The sequence below is a fragment of the Columba livia genome, chromosome 2 (assembly GCF_036013475.1).
Source record: "Columba livia isolate bColLiv1 breed racing homer chromosome 2, bColLiv1.pat.W.v2, whole genome shotgun sequence".
Classification (NCBI taxonomy): domain Eukaryota; kingdom Metazoa; phylum Chordata; class Aves; order Columbiformes; family Columbidae; genus Columba; species Columba livia.
The window spans coordinates 64,664,993-64,684,067 of NC_088603.1; the positions used below are offsets into that span (position 1 = coordinate 64,664,993).

At 39.6% G+C, this 19,075-nt stretch overlaps 1 long non-coding RNA gene across 1 annotated transcript; it reads left to right on the forward strand.

The window, feature by feature from the left end:
* Nucleotides 1–875: 875 nt before the first annotated feature.
* On the forward strand, nucleotides 876–13,878 carry LOC135578841 (uncharacterized). Its single transcript, XR_010470978.1, has 3 exons — nucleotides 876–1,410; nucleotides 12,971–13,069; nucleotides 13,249–13,878. It is a non-coding gene; the product is annotated as an uncharacterized LOC135578841 (long non-coding RNA).
* The last annotated feature ends 5,197 nt before the right edge of the window (nucleotides 13,879–19,075 follow it).

The following is a 19,075-nucleotide window of genomic DNA, read 5'->3' on the forward strand; positions in this document are numbered from 1 at the left end:
ACGCAACGCAAGTCAGATGGCAAGTCTAAGGAGGCGACTCTTCAACTGCAGATCAACTGCTCTGAGGAAAACCAACTCAATGTTGGTCTCCAACAGGCTCCATTTATACCCTAGTTGAATCTGAGCTGTGGTCATTTATGGTACTGGTCCAGAAACTTCTCTCAACCAAGGCATTTCATTGGTCAGAGGCCCTGTCTGTTGACCAGGGGGCATAGTAGTCTTTTGGTCTGGCAGTTTCTGGCACTTTGGGGTGGGGTGGAGGGGTGGGGATTTTATCTGTCACAATAGGTTTTAAATTTCTATTTTTTTAAGTTAAATGAGTGTCTTGTTGGATTTGGAAGAAATGTCTGTAGTTACAACGTTTATTACCTTCATTATTTTGAAGTGGTGCATATCCGCTCTAAAATGGATTCCTTCTCTAACTACCTCTGTGTACTGTAATAGCTCAGACAAAGAGGCATTGTATACGTGCTGTACCATTGCATGAACAAAGTGCTTTCCCGAGACAATATTATAATTCTGTACTAATGGAAAGGTTTTAAAATATTCACTGGGAAACCTTTATGAAATGTTATTTTGTAACCATCCTTTTAACTGAACAGAGGATTTTATCTCTTCTGTGAAGTGGCTCCAAAGATCTTGTAAAAGGAATGAATTTTGCATAAAATTCTTTGAAGATCGTCTATTGCTTTTATCCCGGTGGAACTTTATTGTCTTCAGTGGAGTTATCCAAATTTATGTTGTGATGATAGGGATAACATCTTCAGAAATCTTTCATTTCTATAGAAGGTGATTAGTTACCTCCTTGTCAAACTCTGCAGGACTTGTCCCTGAGGTGTGGGGAGAGGGAGAGAGAGAGAGAGGACATTAGTAACTCTATCTTACACTTCTGGTATTAAGATATTAAGATAGGATGTTCTGGAGAGTGTCAAAGAGCTGTGTTCTGCATGTGTTCTCTGCCTCAGAAAAAGAGAGCTGCTTCTGCTTGGCTGATTGTGACCTGTCAGATACCTGCTTGGGTCATCAATAACAAGAAAGGACTGGTGGGCCTGAATAGACAGACTGGTCATGACCTTGCTGGAATTACCACAAGCTGGGCAAAGTGCCAAATCTTATTGCAATGAGTGGTCTTATCCTGGGTTATGATAGAAAGATGATGATGGACTGCACTCCCTAACTATCCTGGGAGCTACCTGCTGTCTGATATTTTTGTACAGTCTCTCATTTCTTCTCTCAGCTTGCCTTTTATCCTTAGAGATTGGAAAGGATCCTTCATAAGCTATTGCTCTGTGTTCTGCTGACCACGAGGTGTGCTGCAGGGATGGGGAAAGGAAAGTAGACATGTCGGCATTTGCACCTGCAAGTGAAGAAACTAAAGGAAGCACAAGTGGCAGAACTACTGTGGATCAGGTATTGCAGTTATTATTGATGATGGTGGGTATGCTTCTTGTTATGAATCCACAAAGTAGCATGCTTCTTACTGAGAAACAGCACTTGAGATGGAGGCAATTGAGTATGGAAGTGTTGCTTAATGTAGATACCTCAAGCAAGATGACTTTTGAAGAGGGCCTTCTGAAGCCTGAACCCAGACTCTTGCTACTGCAAACATCTTTCAGTGCTTTGTTGCAAAGACTAATTGCAGCATGCTCTGAATGTAAATCTTCTTATTTTTTAATAATTTCACAATGGTTTGTTCTAATGTGGTAAATGAGGAAAAGCTAACAAGAACAGTAGGATGTTTAGAAACCTGGCCTGAGAGGAAAGATGAAAAGAGAATGGGGCTTGTTAGGTAACAGGTCCTTAGCTGTTTCTGTAATAGACTGTCCAACTTACAGAGAATATTGAGATGCAATACTAGTTTTTTCTGCCTATGAGAGGGAGAAACTAGTTTAATTTATTTTATAGACTAGCAAAGAGTACAGTTTGATTTAGTTCTAATAGTAATAGAAAAACCTATCTACTTGTTAGCCTGGTAAAACACTGAAAAAGGCTACTTGGGGACTGTTTGGAGGATGCTTCACTGAAAAAATTCAGGATCAGGTCACATAGATATTTTCTGTATATACTGGATGCTCCCTCAGAGCAGTGGGGTGGCTTGGGTCATACTTGGGGGCTTTTCCATTTCTCTGAGTATTTGCCATCTTCTGTACTAGCTGAAGCAGTTATATCATATTCATTTGATAGCTGTGGCTTTTACTTTCTATAACACTTTGGTGGAAGGTGAAAAGGGCTGTGTAGAGTCTTCTAGAGAAGACGTATTAAATCAATTCAACCATAAAATCTGATTAATCAAACAGAGGTTCAAGATCAAACTTCTCTGTCTGAACTGTTCCTTTTGTTTGCAATATGCTGCTACCAGATAAAACCCTATTTGTGATATTTTTCTACCCAAGTGAAGTCGAAAAACAGGGTCTGCATAGCGTTTATTTTCTTCCACCAAATGTAGATGGAATTTGGATGACTGTCTTTGTTGCTAAGGTCTTTTCCTGTAACCAACTAATTGGGCTATCTGACTTGCTTACCAGATGGTGAAAAAGAGGCAGGTTGTGTACAAAAACAAAATAAAACAGGTAAGAAGAGAGAGGACACATTATCTGGGCTCTCAAGAAGAGAAAGTAATGTAAAAAAAGTCAGTTGCCTGTTAGATTGGAAAGGCAAGTGCCTCACATGTTCCCAACAGCTAAAGCTTGATAATGATTTGCATCTAAGGTACCTTTGACAAGGCTGGCATGGAAAAATTATCACTGTATATCAGATGCTCCACACGTTCAGTATTGCACAGATCTCTGGAGCACGGAGTCAGGTGCCTGGGAGGGCACAGCAGCATGTACATTGCTAACAGTGAGAGAAGAAACCGTGGGAGAGGAGGTAGAGGGAAAAATTGCGAAAATAAGGACATAATAGGTCCATATAGAGGCTTTAGATAACTCAGAATTTTGAGTTTGGATAAAAGCTAAATGAGGAAAATTGCTAGTTCTCTGGAAGAAAAATAATGCTTTGAAGAGGCAGACTATCTGCTGCTGGGTTACAGCCTGACATGAGTAAATTGCAAGCTGAGATAAATATGCCTAGAAGTATCAAAAAGAGAGATGTACAACATGTACAAAGTATGATTAACCATCAAGTACAATTCATGCCAGTCCTGATTGTGTAAGTACTGCGGCAGTGAGAAGGGTGTGCTGCTTTTGCAGTCAGTCTGTTTATGGGGAGCAAAACAGGAGTGAATGGTTAGTAACTTAGCCTCTGTGTACGTTAAAAATTACAAGGTTTTCCTGCAGTCAATACTTATTCAGAAAGAGACAAGTGGCTTTTTTTTTCCCATAGTATTGATAACAGTAAGATAAAATAGGTTATGCCTTGATTGAAAATGTCTGTGCCCTGACAGGACCATCATAAACTGCACATAATGCTTGTACTGTTTACATAAATTGTGACAATTTATTGTAGTGAGTATCGGTTAGCTTAGGTATCTGGGAAATGATCTGGGTTGTGAAGTGAAGATTTCCACAAGTTTGTAATCAAAAGCAAAAAGCCTCACAAAAGCTTTCTGCAGAAAAGGGAAATCTTTTGTCACAAGCATATATGCCTGAAAAAGAGCATGGCCCACTCTTCACTGCAGTGTGGATTGTGGTAGAAAAAAATCTTGGGAACTGATGCTGCAAAAAAGAGTGCTGGAAGAAATTAATGGAGTAGAAAAAATGTCAACTGTCCTCTTAAGGGAAACTGAACAATTTTTTCAACCTGAAATACATTTTTTTCCCAGACAGGATGCCAACAAGACTGAATGAACCATGGCCAATTGCAGTGTTTTATTTAAACGAACAATCCCTCAGATTCATATCAGTACAAAATACCCCAAATCCCACAACACAGCAATGTTGAGAGCAGATCTTGTGTGCCCTTGGCAGGGGAGCTGGAAGACACTTAAACTCCATTGCTCTGCAAAAGTCTCTCTTGCTTACTACTTCTTTTAAGTACCCAGATATGTGCATCAGACAGGAACTTCAGTTGCTGCGAGCAGTCAGAAGAAATAATTTTCTTTGCTGGGAATACGAGCAACTCTGTTAGTGGATAGCAGGCCAAATCCAACGTAAGGATCAAAGGTGGTGGAGTCGAATCATATGACTTCAGAAAAATGGAACAGAATAGAAGGACACAGATTGCCAAGTTGTTACTGAAAGCATTACATAGAAGTTCAAATGTTTGGCAAATAAATCTCTGTCTAGAAAATCTGATTATTGTGTAACCTTGCTTGTAGAGAATGAAAGGAATCTTGAATAATCTATGCCCAGTGCCTAACATGGGATATAAATTTGCTGCTGCCAGTCAAAAGGAAGGCCTGCCAGGTTTCTTCTGGTGCAGTCATCACACACTTCAGTCTCTAGACAGAACAACTCCAATTTGGTACCAGCAGCCTGGGGTTGTTTTTTGTATTGTATGCAGTAGATAGAGCTGAAGAAAAACAAAGATGACAATTAGTCTGGGAAGATTATTTTTCTGTTAATTTATGACAAAACAGAGTATCTTCATCTTTTGCCATCCTGATGCCTATTAATCTCAGGTTCTGTATTGATTTTGGTGCGGTTGTTTTTCTTTTGCTGACCCTCTGTGATGTGGAAAATACTGCCTGGAGGAAACATTTAGAATTCAAACTTTTCTTACACTAGAAGAATGGTATGTTGACAGCTATGGATAAAAACCACCTGGTTTCCAAAGGCTTAATGGATTCTTAGGTTTTTAGAGACACTCCACTATTGGAACATTTAACCATCAGTGAAGTAGCAATCACTCCAATTCATACAGGTGCAAATGAGATGCAAGTACTTGCCTCTCAGTAGCTGATATAGGGAGCTATCAACTTTGACAGAACTAATTTTAAATTATCCAGGTGTCTGAGTGCCTAACCAGGTCTCTCCCATGCTTTAAATGTATGTTTCACAAATCTGCTTCAGTCTATTTCATGAGCTGAAATTGGAATAACAGGATAAGTGAAATCCAAATGTAGACTCTTATTGACCTTTCCAGTACATTTACATGTAGATATTGGAAAAAGCAGTCAGGACCAACTCCATTGTCTTGCTTTGTCTTATGTCTGTTCTGAGTCATGTTAGCAGTTGGACATTGTAGGTGTTACTGTAACCTGTTTTAATGTTCTAATCCTGAAACAAGAATTGCCATATGTTGTCTTTCCTTTAAATATCAACCATTCATAAACATGAGACATATTTTTCTCAGCTTGTTGTTGCCCACAAAATCCAGTGCAGGCTGAGATGATATTCTTATCCATAGCCATTCTGAGGACTGTTGCCTTCATGTTAGGCAGAATTTTGCAACATGAACACATTGAAATTTACATACCAGGGCAGGATTTTGACTTTTTTTTTTTTTTTTTTTTTTCCCAGTGCTCTATGCTCTGCTTAGTACAACTTTATATCTGGGAGAGCTTAGCTATAAAGAATCTCATGTGGTGATTTCAACACAAGCCTGTAACCCATCAAGATGTTAGAGCAATTTTTCTATTTTGTAACACAGGGTCCTGCTTCCTGCTTCCCCTTTGTAAAATGATGTTGCAAACATTTGAGATGCTGAATCTGTGGACAAGAACCACAGTGATTTATGATGGAGTGGACGAATTATCTGGAAAGCAGGGCAGCTGTGTAAGAAATGGGTTTAACTGTAGTTGTCTAAAGTCTGGAATTGTTTTGTGGCAAGGGCTATGGGACTCAGATTATAAATTAAAATATCAAGTTTATTCTGTTGTCATTCTGGCTGGGAAACAGGGCAGTGCTTGCATGCACACCTGCACTAAAGTTGTTAACAGCCTGGGTGGTCCAGGAATCCCCTGGCTTGTCATCTGCACAGATGAGATGATGGAATGGTTTTGGATACTGACCTGATTTGAAACTCAGTGATTGAATGAACTCCTAGACATCTTCACAGGAAAGTATTTGACTGACATCTGGAGTAATATTTGACCAAGCATTTAATGCAGGAGCTGTCCATGTGGAAATTTCACTGTTCTGAAAGATTTTCTCTAGGCAGATTTTCCTTTACTTAGACTAGTTCATTTACTTAAATACAACGCTCAACATGCTGACTGGAGAAGCTGGTGGTCTCAGGGACACCCAGGTGGTTTCTACTGCAAAACACGTCAAATCATGCATAGAAAAGATTCCTGTACACTGTCAGTAGAAACTGTTCCTACAGATGCAGAAATAGTCATGTAGTAGAGTGTTTTGTATGTAGGTAAGATGATCGGGGGTATTCTGTATGCAATTTGAGATAATAGCAATGGATCATGCATGTACTGGAGAGGTCACATAGGGCCATGGGCCAGCTGGGTAGAAGGAATCTGCAGAATCAGTTTGTGGAGTCTCACCTGCCCTAGGTGAAGACAAGGATCCTTGCAACAGACTCCCATTGCTATGTGGACAGCGACTGACCACCCCCTTTGACAGGTTTAATTCCCCAGGTGCGGGTTACCCTATGCCAAAATCCCAGTAGCAAACTAGTATTTTTTTTCTTAACAAACACTGTGTGAGTGTCTGAGAAACAGGTTATTTTTTGAGTCTACTTAATTTTCTCAAATTCAGATCAAATCCACAGTTGACAAGTTTGGGATTTCCTTCCCCCTGCTCTTACCTCTCCCCTCCCTCCTGCCTTGACTTGAAGGGACTTATCAGTATAGGTTTCAGAGAGGTTGCTCTGAATTTTCTTAAAGGAGATAATAACCTCCTTTCCACCAGCTTTGAAGTAGTAGTGCATTGTTTTAAACTCCAGGTGGTGAGTAACTGAGGAGCAATGTCATGCATGTGTAGAAACAGTCTCAAGCAAGAGAAGAGACAATAGTCACTGTTTGTTTATACAAATATACAGATATACAGGTGGATTAAGAAAAATCATGAAGAATATAAATCCACTTCATAAGCAAGATTATTATGTTTGCTGTTGAGAAGATAGATGTGACTGACTAGAGATAAAAGTGAAATTCCCATATCTCCAATTAATTTTGCATCTAGGCTCTAAGGTATAAGCTTTACTATTTTCATGAAGGTCCTTCTCTATTTAATTTATTGCAATAATATTTTTTCAATTACTAAATACAACTCTGTTCACTTCTAAGACCTTTTACGTCTTCCTTGCATTTAACAAAGCTCTGCATCATTTTAACTAAAGTCTGGCATTCATTTAATGAATTTAATGAAATATAACAAGGGAAAGTGTAGAGTCTTGCATCTGGGTAGGAACAACCCCAGGTTCCAGTATAAGTTGGGGAATGACCTATTAGAGAACAATGTAGGGAAAAGGGACCTGGGGGTCCTGGTGGACAGCAGGATGACCATGAGCCAGCACTGTGCCCTTGTGGCCAGGAAGGCCAATGGCATCCTGGGGTGTATTAGAAGGGGGGTGGTTAGTAGGTCGAGAGAGGTTCTCCTCCCCCTCTACTCTGTCTTGGTGAGAGCACATCTGGAATATTGTGTCCAGTTCTGGGCCCTTCAGTTCAAGAAGGACAGGGAACTGCTGGAGAGAGTCCAGCATAGGGCAACAAAGATGATTAAGGGAGTGGAGCACCTCCCTTATGAGGAAAAGCTGAGTGAGCTGGGTCTCTTTAGCTTGGGGGAGACTGAGGGGTGACCTCATTAATGTTTATAAATATATAAAAGGTGAGTGTCATGAGAAGGAAGCCAGGCTCTTCTCGGTGACAAACAATGATAGGACAAGGGGTAATGGGTTCAAATTGGAATACGAGAGGTTCCACTTAAATATGAGAAGAAACTTATTCTCAGTAAGGGTATCAGAACACTGGAATAGGCTGCCCAGGGGCGTTGTGGAGTCTCCTACTCTGGAGACATTCAAAACCCACCTGGACACCTTCCTGCGTAGCCTCATCTAAGTGTTCCTGCTCCAGCAGGGGGATTGGACTAGATGATCTAACATTCCTAACATTCTGTGATTCTGTGATTCAGCTGAGTACAGTTCAATATATGTTCTTGTTTCCATTTAAATCTGGTTTCTATTTGTCCTAGATAACGCATTTTAAAAACATAACTGCTAAACATTGATTATTTCTATGGCTCTAAACATGACAAAATTAGTCATTACATGGGAATTTGGGAAAGTCATTGTGAGCAACAATGTAGGAAGTTAATCATCCAAGTTTTAGATTGAGAAAGCCTGGAAAATACACAATCCCATGATTCTACTCTCCCCATGAGATTCATTGTTCTTGCAGCAAAAAAGGGACCTTTATGTTTATGGCTTTTGCTAACCTGAGGTGAATTCACAGGGACAGGAAGAAAGACTTTTAGAGAAAGCTTAGACTGTGTTTTAATTTTCAAAGCTGTAAGCTCTTCAAATGGGCTGTGGCATCGTCAGCCAGAGTAGGCAAGGACTTTCTGTAGGGGTGGAGGGTAAGGGCAGGAATGGGCTGGAAACTGTAAACCCTGTTTGTGTGTCTTTCTTTACTGTCTTTCCTTCAAATAGCCAGTGATTGAGACACTTTCAGTAACATTCAGATAATAATACTTGTTTCCAAATTGTACACTTATCCCATTCCATTAAACAAACTCTTGGTAACAATAGCAGTTGAAATAAATTGCAAACAGATTAAGGTATTTTTAGAATGTTTTTCCATGTGAATTGTTTGTAGACAGACTCCCAGCATTCCTGCAAAGCAATTGTGAAGCAGATGTGCACTAGAATGTATAGGGATAGGCTATCATTTTTTTTTTTTTTTTTTCATATTTTAGTCCTTTTTTTTACCATATCAAATTACTGCTTATGGTTGAAACTTAATCCCTATTTACATAATTCTGTGAGGCAGGTTTTCTCCATAATGGGAAAATCTAACTTTTGCAACAGGGAGAGAACAATTTGAAAATCAAAACCATAACCACCGCACAGAGGCTTATACATAAGAAATGGATATATTGTTTCATTCCTGAATTTATTGAGTAGGCATATTGTCAACGAAGGACATGTATGTTTTCAACCACATTAATTTTTGATAGGAAAACACTACCTCTACAGAAATAAAGTATTTTCAGAAGTGTTTTGACTGTATCAGTGTTGGTGGCAATCCAAGACAAAAAAAAATCCCTTCCTTATCTGTTAAAAATGTCATCTTATCAAAGAAACCAGAAACATATCAACATCTGTTCTTAACATTCTTTCATCCTGAGATTGGGATCAAACACCTACTGTAAGTGCTACCTTTTTCATTGGAAGGGGTTTCCTTTCTCTGGCCATTTCTATTGAACAATTTATGTCAGTGTAAGCTACACTGTTTGGTGTTCAAACTAGCCAGGCATTGGCTCAGGGATAAGCCAAAAGTGATCAAATCTGTCAAGCTGATTTCTCACATGGGACTTAATAGTTGCAACTTTTCAAATACAGGAATCTTTATTGAGTGCTGTCTCTTCTGAACAATTCCTCAGAGATTTGCATCCTGTAGTAGAGCCTTATCAGCATGCAGTGAAATTGTCTAACTCTGTAAAAAATACAAAGACAAGAAAAAAAAAATTGTAATTCTTTGTAGTTTTTTCTCTTCTAAAAATGTCTTTCATTCCTATAGTGTGGAATCTCAAACATCTTCCTTTTTAATAATCTACAAAGAGCTTATATATATGAGGGAAAAGGAATTCAGAATAGGAAAATTGTAGTATTGTTAAGACCAAATGTCCATCTAGCAGACTATCTTGTTTCCAATAGAGATTATTGCTGGGTGTGTTGAAAAGAGTGTATGAACTGGACCAGTATATAATAACAACTCATTGGTATTTTCTCCCCACTCCACTTTCAGAGTTATTTCTGTTCCTTATATGGTCTACTATGTCTGCTCTGTGATTTGGAGAAGGAACACATCCCCAAACCCATTAATGCTGTTTGGCATAGTCTATTATGACTTGGAGTTCAAGATTTCTTTATCTGTTTCTTTTAGTTGAGGTGATTTTTTTTTTTTTTTTTTTTTTTTTTTTTTTTTTTTTTCGGTGTGGAGTGGGGTGGGGAGGTGTCTATTTTCTATCTTTAAGTACATGTGTTTTCTTTACTCCCTAAAAATTTTTTCTCATAAGTCCTGCACTGTCCCTGGGGATGTTTTGTGAGAAATACTGTGACTCAGTTTACATTTTTAAGATAGTCTTCTCTATTATGTGAGCTCAAAAGGCTGTCTGTCTTAAAGATGCTTGCTGGGAATAAGCAGCCAATGAGTATGTGTGTATGTGTGTGAGGAACTTTGCAGACTGTCTTGATGTTTGAGGTAGTTCACGTAGGTAATAAAATGGAAGACCTGAAGGCAGTGACTGAAACAAGACACCTCCTTACCGTGGTATCTCTTGAAGCAAATAACCAGTATGAGAGAGTCAGCACAATAGACTGATGAAGGTTCAGAGCAGGATTCTAGGTGATTAGTGAGAATTTTGAAATATAGGGAATCCAAGATAAATGTGCTATTAAGTGTAACAGTGGCTACTGGTGGATTCACTGTGTTGTCCCTGTGGTACTGTCTTAAATACTGAAGTGCTTTTTGAGTCTTCGGCTTAACTACATGTTAACCTTGTAGTGTATTTATTTATTGTCTGCAGCCCTGGGTAAAATAATCCCCTAAACTTTGTCTTCATTATATTATGCTAGTTCAATTTATTTATTTTTAAAAAAATCATTAAAGTTTTCAAAGTGCTTGGAAATGACATGAATACTGAGTGAAGTGCTATGAACTGGAAGGTGAGAGGCAAGCAGAAGCATTTGTTGAAGGTGTGTGAGTGCTGAGCACTGCTACATGTGACAGGAGTCCTACCTATTTGTGAAATGGTATGTTTTATCTATGGCAGTAGTTTAGCAGTTGCATGCTGATTTACCTTTGCATGTTTTCAAGCAGCTCAATAAAAGCCTTCCAGAGAGGTGTGAGCCCACCTCTAACTGCAGCCTTCTAACACCAGCAGTGAAAGACTGCATAATGCTGAACCATCTGTTTGGGACTTTGTCTAAAATGTGAAATTCCCACTACTGACAATGTAAATCCCACAGATGGGCTATCCCGTGGGAGGGCATGTGTGTACTTTCTCATTGGTGGTAACTTTTGTTTGTTGGGTTTTGGTGGCAGCTGGAAACACCATAACATGTGCTTTGTGGTTTGGCTTGCTGTATTGTCCAGTGAAAGACATTGGTTACCACCTAAAGCTGTGGACATGTCATCTTCCAATTATGTTGACTGTAGAAGCTGTTGCTGCCAGAAATACACCATGCTTGTTTTCCATATGCTACCTCCCCCTCTGTTTTGTTGACTCGGTGGCTGTGCTTAGCCTTGCCTAATCCCACTGCAGTCCAAGCAAGCCATGTTAGCAGAAACCCAGAGTTTGAAACAGTCTCAGTAAACCTGACTCATTTGACTGAAACAAGGTTAAGAAACAGCTCAACAAGGTAAGGTTCCTAGTGCCTCTTGATTGGGTTTTCTTTCCATCTTTCTTTCTTGCCTTTTATCTTTTTTTTGGTCATCATTAAGAGAGATTAAGATGAATCTACTCTTTCTTCTAGAGTTTATTTATTTACTCTCAACAGAAAATGCCTATAGGACTGGAGGAGTTTTTCATCTTTTGAATGAGATAAATGGCTACTTTTTTCTCCCTTGTTGATTTTTTTTATGTCCACATCACAAATTTTGGAAGCAAAATTACAACTGTTGAAATGCATCAACATGGCAGTAGCTTTTTCTTGATGCAACAGTTGCTTTTGCTTCATTACTTTTTGTAAGGGATTTTGTTAAATAAAAATTATAAACCCATTAGTCTCATTATTCTAAATGGAGCAGATAAGTGGATATTTCTTCTGACAAGGACGCGTGTGGTAAACGACTGATAGATGGAGTTTAGAAGAGGTTTTGGTTGAGATATTTCATAGCAATTAGGCTACTCAAGAAAATAATTTACTCGCTCCTATTGACGGGAAATTGGAAGCTTCCATTCTACTAAGCTATTATGTAATACATTTAGACATGTTGATTGTGAGATTTTGCTTCTAGTGTTTTGTTTAAGCATCTATGATTAAATTGTGCAGTAATGAGCTTAATGACAACCATCAAAAGAGATGACCCTTTGCAAGCCAGATAGGGTATGCGGAATGGCTTAACAGTCTTGGTGTTCTGACTCTTGCAAAATTAGCAGAAACTGATTCATACAACATGTGTAAAAAATAGGTGGGGAAAAACGTTTCCTGTGAAATGTGAATCTGTCTTTTCCTGAACTTTCCTTGGATTTCAGTGGCTTTGGACAAGTCCAAAACAGAGTCTTCTCATGTTTTGATAATTCTTCATCCTTTTAAAACATACCAAACATAGCCTCTGGGAAATGTAAAGCCATGTCTAGTCAAATCATAGAGTAAGCACACAGTAAACAGGAGTGATAAAAGATTCTGCAAAATATCTAACCAGTGGAGCCAATTGTTGACAAGCAGAGAAAATATTTTGTGAGGATAAAACAGCATAGAGACTCTTTGTGTAAACAGGGGATACGCAGCAGTAGATTTAACCAAGAAGGCTAGTGGGAGCTGCAGCCTCCTGTTAGCATTGGCATGTGTGCAATATACATTCTTTTACCACATATTGTGGACATGCCTCTGTAGGTTCTGTATCCAACTGTATTGACTGGTCTCTAAGGATAAGTCTTTTGATTGATAACTTGGTTAATTTGAAATTGAACTATTTATATAGGCTTTGAATGTATTGAACCTTCAGAAAGAGAAACAGGCTTCAAAGAGCTGTTACTTTGATACATATAAAGATTCCCATAAGTTAGTGGGACTACTGAAAATGGTTTATACTGGGAATGAAGAACATGAAACTGAGACCAAGTTACATGTTTACACTGAGACGAGGAGTTTTGTGATCTATTAACTGTCTTTCTTGGGTGCATGTGGGGATAGATGTGGAATCTGGACATGGCCTGGAAATACTCAGACTTGGTGTTTTGTCCTATAGGTGACAGCCCAAGAGAGGCCCAGCCAGCCCCCAGTCTGGCTCTCCACTCATGTTGGAGAATGTTGTGGATGATCCCAGGCACCCCTTTTGCTTCCTTCGGTGAGACTGTTGTTCATTAGTGTAAGACTTAGTCTAGGACTAGGGATGTGCAATGGGCAATTATGCTCTCTGTTTGCAAAATGATTAAAAGGTTGAAAATACTGGTAGATTTTGTAAATTGGGGAAAATGGGTATAAATGGTTGTATCCAAAATAAAAGACTGGTTTTGTTCCTGCCAGATCGCTGCATCCTGAAGGAGAGAAGGCCGCATCTTCCATGGGATGTGCCATAGGACAGGATGGTGGGCATCGACGAGTGCTGTGAAAAGGGTTCAAAATCCACATCCTGAGTGCAGAAGGCATGGAAGGAGCTGCATGCCTACCTCTGGAAGCAGGTGATGATGCTTAAAATTCTGATGGCTGAATAACTGGGCCAAATCCATGCTGATCTCCATGGTCAAGGAGATTCATGGAGCAAGAAAGCAGCATAAACTCAAGCTGCACAACCTGAATGCAATTTATTAGCACACACTGCTAAAGACACAGTCCAAACAAAGGTCCACAAACTCATGCCAATTTTTCTTATACAACTTGGTGGATTAGTTTTGCAATATGTGTTTTTAAGGGGTGGTGTTATGGCAGATCCCTTTACCATAAGTAAATAAACAACAACCCTTTTCTTAATTTTGTCCATTGCTGACCTTCTCTGTGAGTGTATGTGCTTGTTTAAGAGGATTGTTTTTGCTCTAGTCCTTCCTGTCTTCCCTTTTCAACAACAGCAACATTAGCTATGAAACTGCTTGTTGACATGCACAGTTCTTGACCTGGAACAGACATTTTCAAGCTTTTATCGAAGTGATAGAAAGCTCCCCAAAGCCTTAATGGATTCTGAAAACTAAAAGGAATTACTTCAAATTGGAACTTATAGTTGTGGATGTTTCTCTCTGAAAAGTTACTGAATAATGTTAAATGCTCTTAGGGATATTAAAAACCAACCAACCAACCAACCAAAAAAGAAACCCCGCCCCCAAAGAAACACCAACACAAAAAACCACCACAATCCTGACTCTGCTATAACGTGGAAGCAGACTACATTTCTTTCAATCTGGGAAACTGGGGATTTTTGGGCACTGAACTCTAAATGAGGAAAAACTCCTAGTTCTATCCATTCAAAATTACAGATGTTTTAACACTTTCATCTGTCTGATTACATTTTTTTTAAATTACCTATTTGGGCTACTTCTAGGGAAAAACAAACAAATAAACAAGAATAACAGCAACCAAACAAAAAACCCCAAACAAACAGAAAAACCCCCAGCACTTTTCAAATGTGTAAGTTACAGAGGGTCTGTTTGCCAGTGAAAAAATTTGATTCAGCTAATGAATAATCAGTGCGCTTTGCAGGATGCTTGGAATCACCATATCCTTGATTTGAGAAAATCATATCTGGCAGTGAAAAGCGGGGTGACAGCAGGTCTTTGAACTCCAGCTCCTGAATTCCCTTTGCTGCCTCTTCTCTCTGCTCTGGGCAGATGAAGGCCCTGCTCTCTGGACTTCCACAGCTCCCAGTCCAGCTGGCACTGGGAATACCACTGGATGGCAGCATTTTCCCATGCAACTCTGCAGAGAGGCAGGGGAGATGATCATTAAGGGGAAAAAAAGCATTACAAAAAAAAAAGTGAGTGGGAAAGGAAGAAGGAACCGTTGACAGTTGCCACTTTGAAGACCAGCATGCATCTTTGCTTCAGTGTAACTTATGCAAATCTCCTTTGCAGTATTTGCCTCTCTTCTTTTAATTCCCTTGCAGATATGATATAATAAATTGAAATAAGGAAATCAAAGGCAGGACCTGACTTTACTTTTTCAATGGTTTTCTAATTAGAGGTTCTATTCTGAAGTTGGAAGCTGGCTCCTGTCTCTGGAAAGATGAGCAGTGTTCATGGGTTTTCTCCATCTCTTTCTTTACCATTATAGCAAACACTTTTTCAGCTGTTTTGGCTTATGTTTCAGAAAGCAAGTTGACTTGCCTGTGTCTTGTGGCTTGCCTGGGCACTTATATTCATGAACTTTAACACAAGCAACTTAGTTCTTTTCCATCAGCTATTTGGTTTACCGTGTGAATGACATGATACCTTCTTTCCCACTCGGCATATGTGGCCATCTTTCTTTTCCTTCCTTCCTCTCTCCCTCCCTCCCTCCTCTGCACTTTGGGAGCAAAACTCTCTTGCTTCTCTTTGGAGAACTGGAGCTCATGATCTGTTTCACAACTACAGAAGAAGCTCTTATATTGTTTTAAATCTTCTTGTTTCGCTTTTTTCTTATGTTGTCTTCCCCCACCCCTCATCATGGCCTTCTTATGCTTGAGAATATTTGGTGTCAAACAATGTGGTTTCATTTGGGAAAGGTGAGTGGCTTGAAGGAATGGCACTTTTTAGTTCTTTAAGGGAATATGAATGTCAGAGAGGGGAGAAAAATTGTGCCTCCTTGCAAAAATTTTGGTTTGAGTTTTGTTATTTTTTCTGTGTTTCTGTAAGATGGCTTTGCCTAAACAATCTCTGACTCTACAAGTGTACACAATTGATAGGTGTCTGACAAGCATTCATTCTTTTGTCATCTCAGAAATAGCCTGTTTCTTCATCATGGATGCTTTTCCTAATTTTAAAGAAAGCTCTGCACATCTTGCTGGTCTCCTGGTTATGCTATTCTGTTTGGTGTGGAAAGCATTACTAACATTATTGCTGAGCATTCAAGACTGTCAATTTATATTCTCAATCTCCTTTTATTTTCTCCTTTCATCCTCTGACATGTAGTTGGTCTCATTTCTTTTCTGCTCTCCTTTGCCATCTCTCCAAAGATATGCATGTTGAACCAACCTGAAGTTATTCTGCTCCTGACCTTATCTGAGCAGCTATAGAATCACAAATACCAGAGAGAGACAGCATTACAAATACTGGCAACAGTGTGCCTCTTACTTGGTCATTAGGATAAAAGAAGAAATGAGTAACGACGGTATGAATACCGGCTTTAAAAGCAAGGAGACTGCAATGTATTTCAGGTCTTTTAGAAGTAAAGAGCAGCCCAGAAATGTTTTTTATAGAAATGTCACTTGCAAAAAGAGAAGCCTTTGAATGTGTCTGTTGTGCCGCTCAACAACACCACAGAGCACTGAGTGACACCGTTGGTGGCCCTCAGTTCCTTAAGCACTGCTGGCCAAATAAATGCCATGAATGAGGGTGTTTCTGTGCCACAATAGGCACTGGCTATCACAGGGCTTGACTTGCCTTCTGAGAGACCAGGCAGCTGACTTCTGGGGAAAGCCAAGGGAAACTGACAAATATTGTGCTTTAAGGCAGTTTAATGTATCCTTGGCTGTTGTGCCCTTAGAGCACAGTGGGCTGCTGGAGGGAAAATTAATGATATTATATTTTGCCTGAGCCTTTTATAGAAGTGTGGTTTGTAGTGAAAATAAAAGACTGAAGAAGTTGTAAGAAATGTAAAACTATGGAGTTAAAGACATCTGCTGTTGTCTGCGTAGTGAAAACCCAGTCTGTGAGGAGAAAGGATGCTGATACATTGATACATTCTTGTCTTAAATTACTGTTGATATTTAGTGATCAAAATGAAAAACTAGTATACTGAGCATTTTTAAAGAAAAATAAATTGTGCTCTGTATAGATAAATTGTTCCTTTCAACTACAATGTGTTACAAAGCAGAGAAATGTGCACACAGGTGGTTGAAGACTCCTTCTCCTTTCCTCCTCTTCCTCCTGTTGTGTTGGAGAGCTGTATATAGCTGCATTGTTTGCAAGACCACACAGGGAAATTTTAAATGCAAAAGCAGGCCACCACCAAAAGAAAACAAACAAAACCAAAAAAAACACAAAAAACCCTGTAGACTTCGATTATAGCAATCTATCTTCAGGTCTCTGAGACAGCTAACGTCTTACCCTGGAAGGATGATCTGTACATACAGTCAATAATGTCTAGACATTGTACATTAAGTGCAAGTGTGATATGATCAACAATTTTGAAGTGGACTCCTCTGCTGCTAGTGACCTGCTTTCCACCACATGATTGAGACAAGGTAACTGGCATGTATTTGCTCACCTCGCTGCTCTCTACTGAGTAGGATTAGAATTGTGCAACTTGGCATCATATTAATAATCTGCAATTAATGAATACACCTTTGATTGACAATGTACAGGAGATTTGGAGCAGGGCAATACCAGGTCTGTGCCCAGTGTGAGCAGGAGGTACTGAGCAGCCTCAGAGGACCCTGACTGGTGTAATGCCTTGGCAGGGCTAGGTTTATGGCACTGGGTACTGTATAGTTGTGACTCTGGTTTATTAGCTAGGTAATCATGCATGTGATGATGTTCGTTTTCATAAGGCAGTGTGGGGTAGCTCTCTTGTTTTATCCAAATGACTTGTCAGCCAAGGCCTGGTTGACATAGTACTTAGGCAGAGACTAGTAAAGCACTTGCATTTGTTTTATTTATGCCGGTTTTCTTTGTTTTGTTTCTCTCAGTTGTGGGCAAGATAGAAGCAGAGGAGGCAAATATTCTTAAATGGTGGAAAAATGTAAGCAAGAAACCTACCCAGTATCACCATACTTGTACTGCTTACTTGTGTCTCTGCTTTTTACATCTACATGTTTAATTGTCAACATCTAAGCATATATACCTTCTAAAGGTTTTCCAGAGTAGAAATCCTATTTGCTGTTCTTGGACATATCTCCACTTCTGTTTTAATAGATAGTTATGCTATCAAACATCCTAACATGCAGACATTGTAACCAGGAGTCACGTCATTGTTAGCAGAATAAAGACAAGACATATAAAGCCTGAACAGGATGGCAATGTCACAGAATTTACAACTTGCTTCCCCTCATCTCCGCTGCCTTTCTAGATAACAACCAAAAAATACCCCAAACAAAACCAAAAAAACCTGATGATTTTTATGGGGCCTGACTCATGACTTTGACCAAGTGAAGTGAATTACACTGTAGCAGGTAGGACCTTTACTCATAGCATCCATGTCCCTGGAATCCAGGTATCCTTGTCTGCTAAGGACACTGGTTTCCCCTTGTAGCCACCTTGAGCCCAACTCTAGAGCCTGGCAGCTCCCAGAAACATTCACAGTGTACAGCAGAGGTGATGCTACAAAAGAAATTACTTGAATTCCTGCTCTTATTACTAGGTGGTGTTCTTTGCATCTAACGTGCTATTCTAGCCCATTTGAAAGCATAACTCAGTAAGAAAAGTATAAGGACTGAAATGACAGCTGACCTGTGCACTTTTGTGCAAAGGCAGAGAGGTCTCTGCAGCCCCTTTACAGCATAGTTGTAGTCTGTGCCTGAGAGTAAATCAATAAATGCAGTGATGTAGTAGCAGGCACAAATTCTGTGATTTATTTTCTACCTCTATTTGTAACCTTAGCAAAACCCTGTAATGGTTGATTTTCTTAAGTCCATCGGCCTCCCTCCTTTGCTTCCCTTGTGAAAAATGAAGATAGGGGGTTGGAGTTTGCTGAGAGAGGTTGGTTAGATGGGAATGTGCCTGTGGCCAGAGTCTGGGAAACAGCTACAGATGTAGGCTACACCTAGTACTGCTCTCCATGCAGAGGTGCAGCAACCAGCTGCTGTGCAGCTCTTCAGAAGCTGTCCTAGAGGTAGCAGCATATAATGAAATATCTTTTAGCCTCACTTGGACTCCTAAGCCTGTAATAGCTGTCAGTGACTAGTGAGACATAAAGTACAATACATGTTTTTCCAGTGCTGTCCTTTGTAACAATTACGTCTTAACAGCGGGAGGAAAGGGGATAGTTAAAAGTAGGTTTAATCCCAAAAGAATGGTTCATTTCCTCTAAATACTGCACTTGCCAGTAGCTCTGTTCTTCTTCCCTCAGCCTCCCTCCCTCTCCTCCTCTCTTTCCCCTCACCCCATCCCTCGGCAAAGCTTCCTTTTCAGTCATGGACTGCTCATGGCAAGGATTAATGGTTTATTGGAATTTGCACACCTTACAGAAGTGTGGCATATATTCTTAAGAATTTTATTGCAATGCACCA